General features: G+C 44.3%; 1 protein-coding gene across 1 annotated transcript in view; it reads left to right on the top strand.

Moving 5' to 3' along the window:
• Positions 1-9,419: 9,419 nt before the first annotated feature.
• Positions 9,420-14,977, top strand: part of LOC118795864 (KN motif and ankyrin repeat domain-containing protein 4-like) — a 32,781-nt gene continuing 27,223 nt past the window's right edge. The window contains exon 1 of the mRNA XM_036554618.1: positions 9,420-9,571. The gene's annotated coding sequence lies outside the window, so the exon portion shown is untranslated. The remainder of the gene's footprint in view (positions 9,572-14,977) is intronic.

Raw genomic sequence — 14,977 nt, 5'->3', positions numbered from 1 at the left:
TTGCCTGGCTAAATGGATTGCGGGTCGCATTACAGGCTTTCTAAGCAATATTACACCATCACTGTCCTTGGCTTATTGTACAGTATTCTCTGTAACTCATTAAGCTTTCCAGTGGCACTCAGGCATCAGGCATCAAACAGTATCATTGACAGCATCACTCTGTGGGTTATTCATTCCTGCACTGGGTGGCCGAGCTGACAGCGACACAAGAGTAGCCAGCAATCCACTCGGTCCCTCCCAGGACAGTCCATCATATGATCCCAGCTTAACATTAGCACATGGTGTCATTGACCCCAAGGGTGCAAAAGTTCTGCTTGGCCACTGACCACAGTGTTTGAAACTGGTATTGTGGACAAAACCAGTCTGTTCCATTGCTGGAAAGCACATAAAATCAAGCTTTACCCCAAGTTAATGTATTGTTTTTCTGTATGCCTGCAGCTCTCTTGTTCGATCAGTAATCACATTGCTTGTCATCTGTGATATGAAAGGTAGACAAACAATAAAGAATGTATTATAACCTGGAAAAACTACAATTTCAACCCCAAAGTCATGTATTGCTTATTATTATTTATATGTTGTACAATAATTAAAAGATATTTATTTATTTGTAAGTATGTGAAATAGCAGTAGCAATGATAGAGTTCTGTGATAGTATATATGTGTAATATATTTTAAATGTGTTCTATTCAAAACATGTAACTGTTAAGATAACCTGTAACCTATTCTGTTCTATCATATGCATCTGTAGGGTGTAAAATAGGTAATCGCTTGTTTTTGACTTTTAACAAGGACACAATAAAGATCGTTTAGGGTGAATTAGGGTAAATTTGTTTGTAGATTGTAAGTAGTGACCTTCACACTTGCAAACAAAATCATGTGCATCTGTCTTAGTCTGGATGCATTTCAAAGTTGTCTTTCCATGCAGCTCCTATGGCTAATCAGGTTAACAACTATCTCAATATCTAGCGTTGCTTTCTCTTTGAATTTGTACAGCGTTGACTCCATCAGTTTAGAAAGTAAGTGATAAGCAAATGGGATAGAGCTATAAAAGAGTACACAGGCTTGATTAGCAGGCGGCAGCTTAGTCCAGTGTTTTTTAATCACATCTGGACGCATTTCATGAAGTGTTAAATTAGTTTGTTTCAGTGTCTATACAGGACAGAGTTAATGATGCAGTCAGCCACAGAAAAATTGCACCACAAGAGGTTGACTCATTCATGGATGCTTTATTCAAATATGCATGCTTTAATGCAGCTGACGCAACTAGATAACAAAGCAGCGAAGACGAATTTATGTTGCATTAATTTTTTGTACATGAGGGGGTCCCCCCAAATATCTGCATTACTTTGCATTATATGCAGCCATGGACCTGTTCATTCAAAAATAAAAAAAATGTACCGAGCTAGTTACATACACAGCCAATGACGCAAGAGCTAGCTAGCTAGCATCATTTGTTTTGCAATGCAAAGCTGGAAAGCAAAGCCCGATCACCTTTGGAAGGTATGATAGGTGCAGACCTAAAACTGAAACCTGCTGTTTTCAGACATGGAATGCTGAACTGGCCCATGCAGAGCAAGCTGGCATTTTTTTCCACTAACAGCTTGAACGCACTTCAGCTGTGAAAGCAAAAAAAAAAAAAAAGCATCCTGCCCCAACTTGCATACATAAATGCATATGCCTGACTTTGTGATTTAATTTCACACATGTGCCACTTCCTGAAATAACCCCAGCCTGCCTGTATGTGGCATGTGACAAGCGTGTTTGTATGAATAAACACACAACACATCTGCAGCTGGGCAGCACTTGTTGATAAACAGCCCCTACTATCGATGTGCAAGTTTCATGATACTAAAGTCAATCCGATAAAAATGCCCTGATAAATGGATTCACAGGTATGAAAAACAGCTAATTTAATCAGTTAATTAGCAAACAGAAGAACACATTAATTACCAGGCCAAACAACAAACACTCTTTGGGTGGCACTGAGATGGATGCTGTGGATTTGTGCTCAGTCAGCTGCAGCTGATTTTTAAAGTTTCTCCTGTTGCTGTCGGTGGTTCTGCAGTGAAGTCTTCTCTCCCACATTATGTTTGACCTCTGACCCCATATTTTTACAGCCACTGACAGGGGGCTTGCAGTTTTGTATCAAGGAGCGCAGATTTATTGCTCTTTAGACTATGTGGTTCTCTCTCACTCCGAGACACACCCTCTGAGCAACAGGACAGAATTGCCTTGTTAACATCCGTCTGTATGAATGGATAGAATGTAAAAGTATAAACTATGTAAGTCACTCTGGAGATATGTATTTATGAAACAAATGTAATGTAATGTAAAATGATGATAAGCTGTTTCAGTGCCTGACACAGCAGCCCTCTAAAATGCAAGAGTAGAGCAAGCAAGACACAAGCATGTGCTTGCAATGACATCACCCAGAGCTGGTACCTCAGACTGCCTGACCTAAGCCTGCATCTCCTGAGGTCAACACTGGGACCCCACCACTCCAGCACCAGTGCTCTACCCTCTCACCTCTCTCCAGTTGGCGCTTGGGACAGACAAACATTTCAAATTATGTCAAAAGCAATTTCCAAAGTGCCTGATACACTGGAGTGCTGGTCCCACACTTTAAATAATTCAATGGGGTAGAATTAATCCTGCACTTTCGGATAACAGGACGTTTGAAACATTAATGATGCTGCCACTGTCAAGTGCTATAAAGACAGTCCACCCGTCTTAGCCAGGGTCCATCTATGTTGCAGATGACTTTGTCTATTAAATGAATGTAATGTAATGTAAAATGATTGTGGCTGCCATTTTGGTTTGTTGGTTTTAATAGTAGTAAAGACCAAAATGGTTCTCATCATAGGGTTAGTCTTGCTTTAAAGTATGTATATATAGGTACCATCTTAGGTAATCTATTGGCATTGCCAGGACACATTGGTATTAGTATTAGTATCAATTAGACTTTCTTAATGTCCATATTATTATTTAATAGCCCTATGTACAGCATTATAGGGCATTATCAGCTCTAAAATCGATTCCTTGAATTTTAAATTTCCTGTGGTGTGCTACCTCGAACTTCAGACACTCCACAGAGACAGAATATACAATGATCGGCTGTTATTCCAGTACGTTGACCATGATTGGTCCCTCTTAATTACACTAGAGAGGCATGGTATTGAAGCTTGCTGTGCTGTGCTGTATGTGAAGTGTGTGCTCTTAAGGTCAGGGCACATGACCTTTGCCTCGTATGGGCTTTGTGCCAAGAAGATCTGACAGCTGTCAACTGGCTGTCAAATGTCCAGTGCTAACCTCTGCTAGCTCCCCATTACATAATACAGCGGTCCTCAGATGCCAGTGATACTGGACACAGCTTTTGCCTGAATCGCCAAATGTCAAATTCAGCATCAATGTTAATACCTTATAATGTTTCATAATGAGTGCTCCTTATGGTCACAATGTGCAGAGAACAGCACCCAAATGGATCACAACCAGGATGTCACACACATACATATTTGCTTTCTCTAAAAAATACTGTGTATATATGTATAAAACAATTATATGAGCAGATGTTTAGAATGAGTCATAATTTCTTGTGTCAAATTATGATGATGATTACTGTTCTGATTGTGAAAGCTTTGCATAGGATTGCATAACTGTGCTTAAGGAGGTCAAATGCATTATATAACCACCCTTTAGTGTTTTGGGGGCATAAATTGTGAATCCTGACCTGAGCTTTCATTGTATCGAACTGTGTAATCATTTACATTGAGCAGTTTAAACACGACCCTCTTTTCTCCTGTTTTTTCTCTCTCTCTGCCATGTAGCAGCTTAAACCCTACAATATGCTCAAGGATGGCTTGATCATTATAAACACCTGATTTTTATACAGTAAATTACTGATGAACAAATGAAATGGAGGGTTACGTTGTAAACATTTTTCTCTTTACTGCGAAATCTCCTTAGCTATATTCCTCAAACATGGAACATCATATTAATCTCTTCTTCTATTAATCTAATCTTATTAAAATGTGTAGGGGGGTGTGCAAACATGGGGTACTTCTTAGTGCTGACCCTGTGTGGCGGGTCCATCACAACCGCAGGTGAGTTTTGTTAAATATAAAGAGAAACCCTTACATGTGCTGATGACAGGGCTGTAGTCTGTCTCCCCAGGCCTGACAGATGCCTCACTGACTTTATCGTGCTGTGGATTGCATGCTCAACCCTGACTCAGGCCTAGCACATCCTCTGCAAGCTTCTTTGGGCCAGTGATCTTGATGAAGGCAGCCCTGTTGTGCATCACCAAGGCAAACGGCCAGCAGTACTGAGGGTCTGGCACATCGCTCCCCTAGGGTCAGCTGGAGGGGGTCTGCAGTGGGGTGTTCACCTTGGAGTGCTCCCCATACGAGTCTGTCCTGAGTGAAAAAGAAGATTGTCTGAGATCATCACGTACTTATGGCAGTGAACCTTTCCTGGCACCAGGCCGCCCCAACATTAACAGTCATCCAGTTTCCTGGGACAAATAAATGGCAATGCCAGACTTGCTGGTGCCAAAGCATTTCAGGCTAATTTTGGGTTTTTGTGATGAACTGGTTGCTTCTCTCTGCCTCCATATAGTGATGACACATCTCACACAAGTACTTGTCCTCTCACATAATACTGTCATATGAGTTGTACTGGGTGTTGGCCCAACTCAAGTTCTTCAGTTCCAGGCTGAGCTCAGGAGACACTGGAAAAAGCATCACAAAAACTGGAAAACGTTTAACCCACCCAAAAAAAATACAATTACAGGTAGTAAAACGTGGAAAAAAATGGGCCAACTTACTGTGTGCCTATCTAATAAATACTACTTCTAAGGAAGGGTAAATGAAATATAGGTTTATAATACAAATGGTAACGGGGTCAAAGCATGACCTAATGAGAGTCTACTCTGACCTGCAGGTGTTCCTCTGGGGCTCGGACACCTTCCACCAAACAGAAGGGACTGAACGACCCACAGAGGAGCGGCTTGGAACATTCTGCAGCTTTGTACAACGTCACCTATCGATGTCAGGGGAAGCAACGGGGACTGGAAAAATGAGGTTCGTTCAAAAGGTCAATGTAAACATGTGACCGGAGGGTGTAGAGCAGCCGCACATGCAGACAAACACTCGGGTTTGTTAGTGAGATCGCGCCGGGTCGACAGCACGCAGACCAGAACAATGCTTTCAAGCCTTTATGAAACCAGACCCTAAATCATTTCCACTTTATCTCATTATTATGCGTGTATCCAATAAAATAAGTGTTTCAAAACACAAATGATTCAATTATTAACAAGATTTATGAAGGAATGTACTACCTACAGCTTCACAAATCACCTGTCAGTTACCAGCTACCATAGTACAGTAAAACCTGCATGTACCAATTCTAATTTTTGGAATATGAATGAAATACATCCCTTTCACTTTTGTATTTGTGTAGGTAACACACACAGCAATTCATTCCTGGTTATTAGCCTAGAAAAAATTCTCATCTGCAGCTGCTGTGCAGTGCTGCAGACTTCCATGCGGCACAATAAGAATTTAGGGGACTGAATTTTCTGTCACCCTTCCTGCCTGATTTGACCTCCCAGTCATGTCATTGCCTTCAGTGCTCCTTCCACCAGAAGGCTTCATTATGGAGTGGGCGGTGCTTTCTCTCTCCTCTGTCATGAGCGGTTTCAACATTTTCATTGTGTCACCCACTGTGGCAATCCTCTTCTTCTGGTCCTCTTGCCACACGGCTTCCTCAGTGTCTCCATCACTTTCCAGAGGCTTTGGTATTCCACTATTGGCCTTGGGGTCATTGACTTTCTCTTGCATATGTCCCAGAATGCACTGTGGCACCCACTGGCCATCATGCCTCGAATGGGATTCAGCTACCTGCAGACACACACAGCTCAGCATGAAGATACATTCACTGAACATTCATTCACTGAGGAGAAGCTGACAGCAACCAAAAAGGCTGGTCCCCAGTGTAATCGGTGGGTAGGTGGTGCCTGGAGTGCACTAAGCAGACTGTGTGGGGGCGTGGCCAGCTATGTGTCACTGTGATTCTCTGGGTTCAACAAGAAGCTGGGCTGAAGCTGCTCCAGCAATGTTCTTGAGCTGGCCAGCAGCTCCAGTATCATTGGCAATGACTCAGCTACACCCTTAGTGGCAACTATGACAGTTGTTTTCATCAGGCGTAAAGTTTACCCTTGAAGCCAAGGGGAGGGCAATTGAGATCCACATTAAAAAGATCCAGTCTTCTTCTTGTTCTTCACTGTATTGTACCTCTTTCTCATATTAAGATACAGACCACGCAAGTTCTTTGGTGGCATCTTCAAACCCAAGACTACAGAACAGTACCTGAGATTGTGGAGAAAATAGTCTTTTAGTCTGTCACACCAAAGTTTTAATCTTTGCTTCAAGATTGAAATTCACCCAGAAAACAATTTCCTATGTCCTATGTCCTCAGTCAGAGTTTTGTGAGTTTTCAATTCTGATGAAAGAACAAATGTAATGTTTGTATTCATTGTCTTTATTGATTTCAGAATATTATGCATCTGAGTCAACAGTTGTCAATGACTTTTAGTAGTAGGCTGAATGTACAAGCCCAGTTTGTTCACAATCACAGGACACTGACACTCCTATTGCCTATTTACTTATATTACGTTTCTCAAGATTTTTTTTTTGCATGTAGTTACTTTTTCACTGACTTTCGAAGAATGAAAGGATCTGATTGTTTTTTTAGTTTTCCTAAGATGAAAATATTGCATCATATCCTTGTTTTAAAGAGTGGAGAATAATAAACCTAAAAAAGAGCTGTGGTTAATACTGGTTCATCAGCAGGTGTTTCCTGTATTATTCAACCCAACAAAAGGCTCAGAGTTCTCCCTCCTCTCACAGACTGAGGTGGAGGAAGTGGGTGGTGCAGGTACCATTCCATCACAACTGATAGTATGCAATGACAAATTGTTTCACATAGATTGTGTCTTCAACAAATGTATCTTATATGATTTCAAAACTCAGTTTTACATTCTAGTAACTTTTCAGAAGAGCTTTACCTTTCAGGTTCCACTCATTCAACAAGGTTCTGCTCTTCCTCTGGTGCATTCTCTGCACCATCCCAAGCCTTTCCTCTCAAGAACTTCAATGAGTTTGTTCCCTTGGGGACTCCAGTTGGCAGCATTAATACCTTCCTTTGGTATTTCAGGAATGTGCATTGGTCTATAGCAGCGTTTCTCAAACCTCTCCTGGAGTACCACTTGTCCTGCATGTTTTAGATCTCTCCCTGCTCCAACACACCTGATTCAAATGATCAACTCATTATGAACTCCTGAAGCTGCCTAATAACAAACTGATCATTTGAATCAGCTGTGTTGGAGCAGGGAGAGATCTAAAACATGCAGGACAAGTGGTACTCCAGGAGAAGTTTGAGAAACGCTGGTCTGTAGGGTCAGCAATTAGCTACCACAACTAGCACCACATAGCCACCTTGTTTAGACCTTTGTATCTGAAACCAAAGACAAGCGCCATTCTCACACAGTCAGCATTATTGAAATGCATGTACAGCAATACAGCTACTACACCAATGCAACCTGCAATGAATACCATTGGCCACTAGAGGGAAATATTGGCTAAGGGATGCATGAGTTCTTCTGGCACTGGTGTTTTGTCTTCTTCATGCTTTTCCTAGTTGAGATGGGCTTCCAAAGGCCAATTAAAAGGTGCTACTGTAATGTGGAAATATGAAAAAATGCATTTAAAAAATCAATAATTGAGCAGTCTTTTACATGTTGAACAGGACTGCCTCATATATGAAATATCTTTAAAATGTTGTGGTCAAGAGTTGCCTGGAGGCATAATGCAGTGAGTTAAGTACTCTTTCTTTCAACATACACTTGAGAAAACTTCCAACAGTGCGACTTGGTTTTAACACAATGGCAATGAATCAAAGATGTGGGCGCTTAGCCCTGTCTTACAGATCATGGAGCAGGACTGAATGATCTCTCACTACGTGCTTAAGGGCTAACATTGGAATCCAACGCTAGCCTTTGATACGTAACCCTGCCACTCAGACAAATTGATTCCTTTTTCACATCAGTATTGAATAAATTACATGTGGTAACCAGTGAATTATTCATTTGAATCGCCTGACTGCAACCATAAGTTTTGATACTGATTCCTGTCAGTACTTTTGTATGGGTTTGACCATGTGGCCCATGACCACAAATCTGATGACTAGAATGTAGTATCCTTGATTCCCAGATAGAGCATGGTCATTGTACCTAGAAACAGTGACTTCCCTGAACTGCGCTGTCACATATAAACATATAAACCTGCAATCAATAATATTTCAGCTTTCTCCATTCCCTCCAGCAAACTAACAAGTTATCTCTAAAACCAACAGGACTAGCATTGCCCGGTTGTGTCACAAACTGTCTTAATCACAGAGGTAAGGATTCCTGTACAGATGGGATATCATTATGTTATCAGGGCCAGCCTTTCTGGTGTTGTTGTCCTCTCCTCCTGCTAGGAGATAGATCAGTGGCTGTGCGCTGCATCTGTCCCCACTGTGTATCTGATTCCGCATTCCTGAGTCAGTTCGGCGTAACCAGGCTGTTCAAGTCGTGAGCACAGTGCAGACAATGTTTCCTTCATGGTGTTTGGTTAGCTGAGTTTTTTTAAGTAGTGTGCATCTTACATATACATTTTAAAATCAATCAATATTTTTTGCCATTTGACATTAACACGTTTCTGAGTATTTCCTCTTTTACCATATATTGGTATGGGCTACTTTTCATAGGTGATGCTGGAAACTAGAAGTGGTGCTTGAGACAGACTGTATGCCCTCTAATAAGGAGCCAGGAGCAGGAGGTATGTACCGCATTAGACTGGGGATCCGTGAAGCATGCCTGAGATCTTTTCATCTATGGAGGCTTTTCAGACTCTTCAGACCTGTGGAGGATTTTCAGACTCAGACACAGATCAGCTCTGTGTGACTGCAGGTCTGGTTACAGTCAGTCTGTGATGTATTGGAGTGGGCAAATGTGAAGCACGTCAGAGATATTTTAACCTACTGAGGCTTTACAGACTCTGTGCATGCAGTGTACTTGATCAAATATAACCACTCTGCCGCTCTGAGACTCCAGGTCTGATTATGGTAGGTCTGTGCATGTAAACTCCTCACAGAAAAGAGGTGGAGGCTATACTGAGTCTCCCTTCCTCTCTCCTTCACTTCAGCGGGTTTTATGTTGAAAACGCTCCTCGGCGGGGTCCCTCCGGCGGGCCGAGCCGCCTGAGCTCAATCCAACCCCCACCCCCCCAGTTCTCATTGGACCGACTGCTGGGGAGAGGCGGGGGGTGTGGGGGGGTGTGTCCTCCAGGCCAGCAGCGCCACGGTGCGTGCGTTTTAAACTGCTCCTCACGGGCGTCTCTCAAGAGCAGCTACGTCCAGACGCCAGACGCTCTCTCTCTGGAGGAGAGGGGAAGGGGCAGAGTGCTGGATGTGCGCGTCGGAGACTCGCGGACCACGGAGGACAAGGGAAACGCAGGATCTGCGACGCTGCAAGGTAAGAAGTAGATTTACACGTCCAGCATGACACACCTAAAAATCAGTTACTGAGCAGACACTCTTATCCAGACAGACATACACAGCACATGCAGTAAGGCAGACAAAAATACACTCTGAGGGGTCTGTCCCTCCTCTGCGAATCTGTATGTCATGCATTGTGTGTGAAACCATACACACTTCAGTCAGTATGAGAAACTCAAGAGCAGATTTGACACAGTGTGAGACAAATTTTTGGCTGAAGGCAGTGGCGCAAGGAAAAACAGGACCAGCGACACTGAAAGGTGAGAGGTGGCACAAGCTTGGTGATTTCAGATGCAGGATTATAAAGTATTTATGAGCAAAATAAAGAGTAGTATAGGTAGGAAAATCTTCCATAGCACAGTTGAAACCTTTTTTTAGGTTTAGCCATGTGTGCAGACAATCCTATCCAGAGTGACTTAAAAACAAAAGCGCATTACCAGTAGTACAGCTACATGATGTACGGTACATACAGAAAATGAATTTGCATCTGAACATGTAGATCTGTCACACAGTACTTCAGTACGCAAAATGAGTTCTACTTCAGAAAAGTTTCAGCAATAGAATAGCAATGGAATAGCGATGCAACAGCAATGTCCAAGATAAGGAAAAGTTATGACTTGGCAGGGGAGCCAAGATGCAGTGGGAAAAGGCGGGGCTTCAGTCTCAGGTGGTAACTGTGGTGAAGGGGGGTGTGGAGAGGGCAAGTGAGCCCTATCTCTCGTGGATAAGCATGGGCGCTCCTCCATATCAATTTTGTCCAGAGAGGCTCGCCTCCCAGGTTTGGCAGCCCAAGGCTTGGTGCCCTGCTAGGTGAGGCCTCCTGCCGTTTAACAGCTGAAGAGTTACAGGAAGATTAATGGGTGCAGGGGGTTATGGGATGGCCTGTTCTGCTGTGGACAGGAGAGCACCGGCAGTGGAGCTCAGGAGAACATAGATCTCATATCTCTGCATCCACATCATGGCATAGTACTTCAGGAGCAAGGCTAGTCAAGAAAAGGTTGCCAGTTTGATCCTCAGCCTGGGCTTGACTGTAGTACCCTTGGGCAAGGTACTTATCCCAAAAATGATTCAGTAGATATTTAGCATCTTATTCATCTGGATAAATGTGCTTTATAAGCAAATATCTAAATGTTATATTCAGAGGTTTATGTCAGTGTTTGTAGTGGTGCATTTCAACATTGCTTTGAGCAGTCAGGATGTATGGCATGGATAAAAAAAAAGTTACTTACTGTAATTATCAACTCCCCCTCACTCATGCTCCAACTCTCAGTGTTTATACTAAAATACTGTGGCGAGGGGTGGGGGGTGGGGGGGTTGTTGTGCATTGTGGTGAAGTCTAATGTGGTCCTGGTGGCGACACTAAGTCACACTAAACATGCCCCTGAGACCATTGGCTAATTAGTCGCTCGGTTTCACAGAGCTCATCTCTTAACATTCACTCTGGCCCAGGGATACAAATGTTCGAGGCATTGTTTTTTATTCTGTGTGACCCAATCCAACATTCTATTTCAGTACGTGCAGCGCCGTGCTCTGCTTTACTAAATAACAACACACACACGCACACACAAAGAACTGAGACAGATTTTGGCTGCCAGTGCCCTATCACAGCTGGCGAGGAGCCAGGCTGATCCAGATGGTTTGAATTCCCTGGACTTGGCCCGCCCCCCTCCCCTCCTTCCTCACACATGACTGCTGCAGACCTGTCGCTCAGAGATGCAGAACCTTACAGCCAGCTGGCCGCACAGGGCTTCTGACAGCAAACACCGCACTCTCCAGGTGTCAGATACCGGCGTGCTGAAAATGGAAATTCTTCACTCTACATGAACCGTTGAAAAAAGGTGAAATGACTTTCAGGAGACCTCTGGATTAACTGTCGAGCAGCATGAATTTGTCATGTTCACCATCTCGCTCTCATAACATTAAAAAAGTGGTCATTGGGAGCCAGCTTTGCTGTTCCTGTCAGTAGCCGTGTTTTACCTTGTTTCTGTCCCACAGTGTACAGCTTGCGTTTTGTTTTCATTCAGTATTTAAATGTCACACTTTTCCATTGTCCTCACCCACAACACACCTTCCAGAGCAAAAGGTCACTGCATGTAAGGGTACAGGGAGTCGTGTCCTAGCATTGAAGTGCCAGTCAGGTCAGGAGGCATAGCTATGGCATTCCGCTGTCTGCGAGGCCATGGAGGTTTCAGGATTGCAGAGGGAAAGGGGGTTCCATTAGGGGTGGCACTGTGGGGAGGTCACCATGACAGCTCTTTGAATGGGACCAATGTGGAACCTTTATCCTACATGCTATGGTCAGGGAGAGAACAATGGATGAGGTCATCTTTAGACTGCCCTACCTTGATGTTGGCCTTTGATTTATTCCTTATATTGGAAAGAAGCAGAGCCTGTCAATTTCATATGCAGTCAGAGAGAGGGAAGGAGAAAGGGAAGGGGAAGACTGAGTCAGAGAGGTTGAGAGAAAGAGAGTGAGAGGGAGGGAGATGTTGAGAGTGTTTGAGAGAGTGAGAGAGTGAGAGATAGAGGAAGAAAAGGAGGAAGAAGAGAGAGAGAAAGACAGAAGGAAAGAGAGAGACAGAGAGAGAGGGGGTCATTGGGAGGTAGTTTAGCATATTTGAGAGTCAGAGAGTTTGACAGAGTAAGAGAGAGAGTGAGAGAGAAAGGGAGAGAAGGACAGAGAGAGACAGAAGGAGAGAGGGAAAGAAACAGAGGGAGAGAGAGGGAGAGTGAGAGGGGAGTTTGAGTCAGAGAGCTTGTCCTCAGAGCAGTTTCCTACAGCAAGCCCCAAAAGAGAAGGAATGGAATTACTTGTGGGAGAAAAAGTATCCCAAGGAAGCTCAGCGAGGAGACCAAACAGCCGGGTGCGCTGCCAGGACAGCGGAGGGAAAAAAAACGCATTTCTTTACAGCCCGTCGAGCAGAACTGCAGCTGGGAGTGCGGCCCTTTGTGTGCAGATCTCTGTCCTGGCCGGGGCACGCACGTAGTCACAGGGGGGCCGCCTCTGCCAGCGCACGATCAAACTTGTAAAGCCAAACACGTGCCTCACACCCCAACTCTTAGCCCAGCTGTGTTACTTAACTGTGCGGGAGGAAACTGCCTTAGCATACTGTGACAGACGAGGCTGTGTTAGAACACTGTACGAAACTGTGCTACACATTGCATGTCAGAATAGAAGGCTGGTGATGGGACTGTATTGGAACACAGTCAGAGGGAAACCTGTTTTGGCAGGCTGTGCAGAGCTGAGACTGTTTAGCCACAATGTTAACATCCTGTTAGAGAAAAGTGTATTGGTGCAATGAGAGAGGAGATGGGAAAAAGCATTAGCATGCTATAAGAAATGAGACTCTTAACCATCTTTGAGAGCCATTATCTGAGAGAAACCGAGAGAAAATATAACTTTTTGTGAGAGAAAAGTGACTGATTGCGCAACTTTATGTGGAGATATTGCGTTGGACTGTTAGACTGAGAGAGTGTTTGAGAAAGGCTGTGTGTGTGAGTGACAGTGAGAGGCAGTTGGCTGACAGTTACTATGTAAATGAGAAACTGATGAAGAGAGACAGTGTTAGTGACAACAAGAATGTAAAATATTGTCTCCTCTGCCACAAAGACTTAAAGACTGTTAGACTGTGAGAGACAGGTGGTTCAGAGTGACTGTGTTCGTGAGAAAGTAACAGAGACAGACAGTGTTAGTGAGCGCTAGCATGTTAGGCTCTGAGAGGCTGCTTGCGAGACAGAGGCCGCGCTGAAAGGGGTTCTGTTCTGGTGGCGTCCCCATGCGTGGGAACATGCCGTTTTCTCGTCAGGCTCCTCCTGGCCCCTTCGCCCTTCTCGTTCTCCAAATCCGCTCTCTGCTCCACCCCTGGACCTCTGAAACAGGCAGGAGTCACGGCTCTTGTCCCCGGTCATAATTATCCGCCAGCTACTTTCCGTCGAAATTGTGAAACGTGTCCAGCAACTGGCCCAGTGTCTAGTGCTGTTCCGTTACTGAACGAAACAAAACACATTAAATACACCCATCAATGTTAGATCTGATTTCCTGCCAGTTCACAGAGTTATTTCCCCTGTTTGCCTGGTAGCCATTTTATTGTGGCTTCATTTGTGTGTGTGATGTTTAGAGGCGATACCTGGGTAACCCGCAGGTTGAAGCCTGAGGATACGGTTTGATGGCACAGATACTGACAGATGCTTCTCCATCCTGTGTATTTCTTTGTTAAAGAGACGTGTCAGACGCAGCTCGTGCCGTACATTAAAGGACACCGATAAGCTCAGTGATGCATATCAGCATCTAGGCTGTGCGATACATCGGCGTGCTAGTGTCTCGCGGTTTCGTTCCCCGCCTTTGAGCATCTGTGAGACGTGTTCACTGGGACTGCAGAACATGCAGGCAGAGGTCCAGCGGCGGGGTTCACAAAGGTGGAAAGTGCTGGCTTCATCCAAGGTACGCCGGGACGTCCCAGCCCTGAGAACAGCCCCGGCCCCGGCCCAGCTAACAGGCATGTGTTTTTCTGCTTTAGCGTTGTACCTCCTGCATATTTCTCCAGAGAGAAATACCGGCCTTCAGCACAACCAGTCCAGGCACAGCCTGGTAGAAGCGATCACACCTGTGTGTGTGTGTGTGTGTGCGCTTACAATTGTATGTATGTGTCTGAGTTCACTCCAGCGTATATGTGGATAAGTGTGTGCGCGCATGTGTGTGTGATTTTATGTAAGTCTGGTTATACAGTTATACTATTGTCTTAACAGTCTGAACAGGGAAAAGCCAAGGTTAATGTTGACGCCAGAAGTGGTGGTTGTGAATTGACACGTTTTCCATGGAAAGCTCACAGCCCCTTCCCATCTTGGTCTTGGTCCTGTTCTGTCTAACCAAGGAACAGAAGAGAGAATAACTCCCCCGGGCTTTAGTCAGGTGCACATATTGTGTCACAGACGCAGACTGTGTAGAAATAACACAGTCATGTGAAATAACAGGGCTGGAAATGATGCCTTAGATAGCGTGTTTCTGCGTTCCAGGCCTACGCGCATGGCTGTCTGCTGTCCCCTTCCCCTATCTCACATTTTCATCAAAGGCAGCAGACTGCATGAGGGGGGCACCCCAACACTGGGTTTCACACTGCTGTCAGCTGTGATGCAGAGAGAGATAGGGCCAGCGCTCCTACACAGATAAGGCCAGCTTTGCAGTCACCGCAGTTCTGGTCCATGGGCTTGCTGATGGAAACTGTAATGTGACAAAGGACATTTTCATTCACTTCTCACCCAGCAGATTCTTTTGATTCGGTTTGGTTTGGAGAGCTGGCTCTCTGATTCATTCACTTGGTTCAGTTTGATCCAATGAATCAAATGAATGAGCCACAGATTAAAAAAAAAAAAAAAGTTTTTCAGG

The sequence above is a fragment of the Megalops cyprinoides genome, chromosome 20 (assembly GCF_013368585.1).
Source record: "Megalops cyprinoides isolate fMegCyp1 chromosome 20, fMegCyp1.pri, whole genome shotgun sequence".
Classification (NCBI taxonomy): Eukaryota; Metazoa; Chordata; class Actinopteri; order Elopiformes; family Megalopidae; genus Megalops; species Megalops cyprinoides.
Note: the sequence above shows the minus strand (reverse complement) of the source record. Positions and strands in the feature narration are given on the sequence as shown.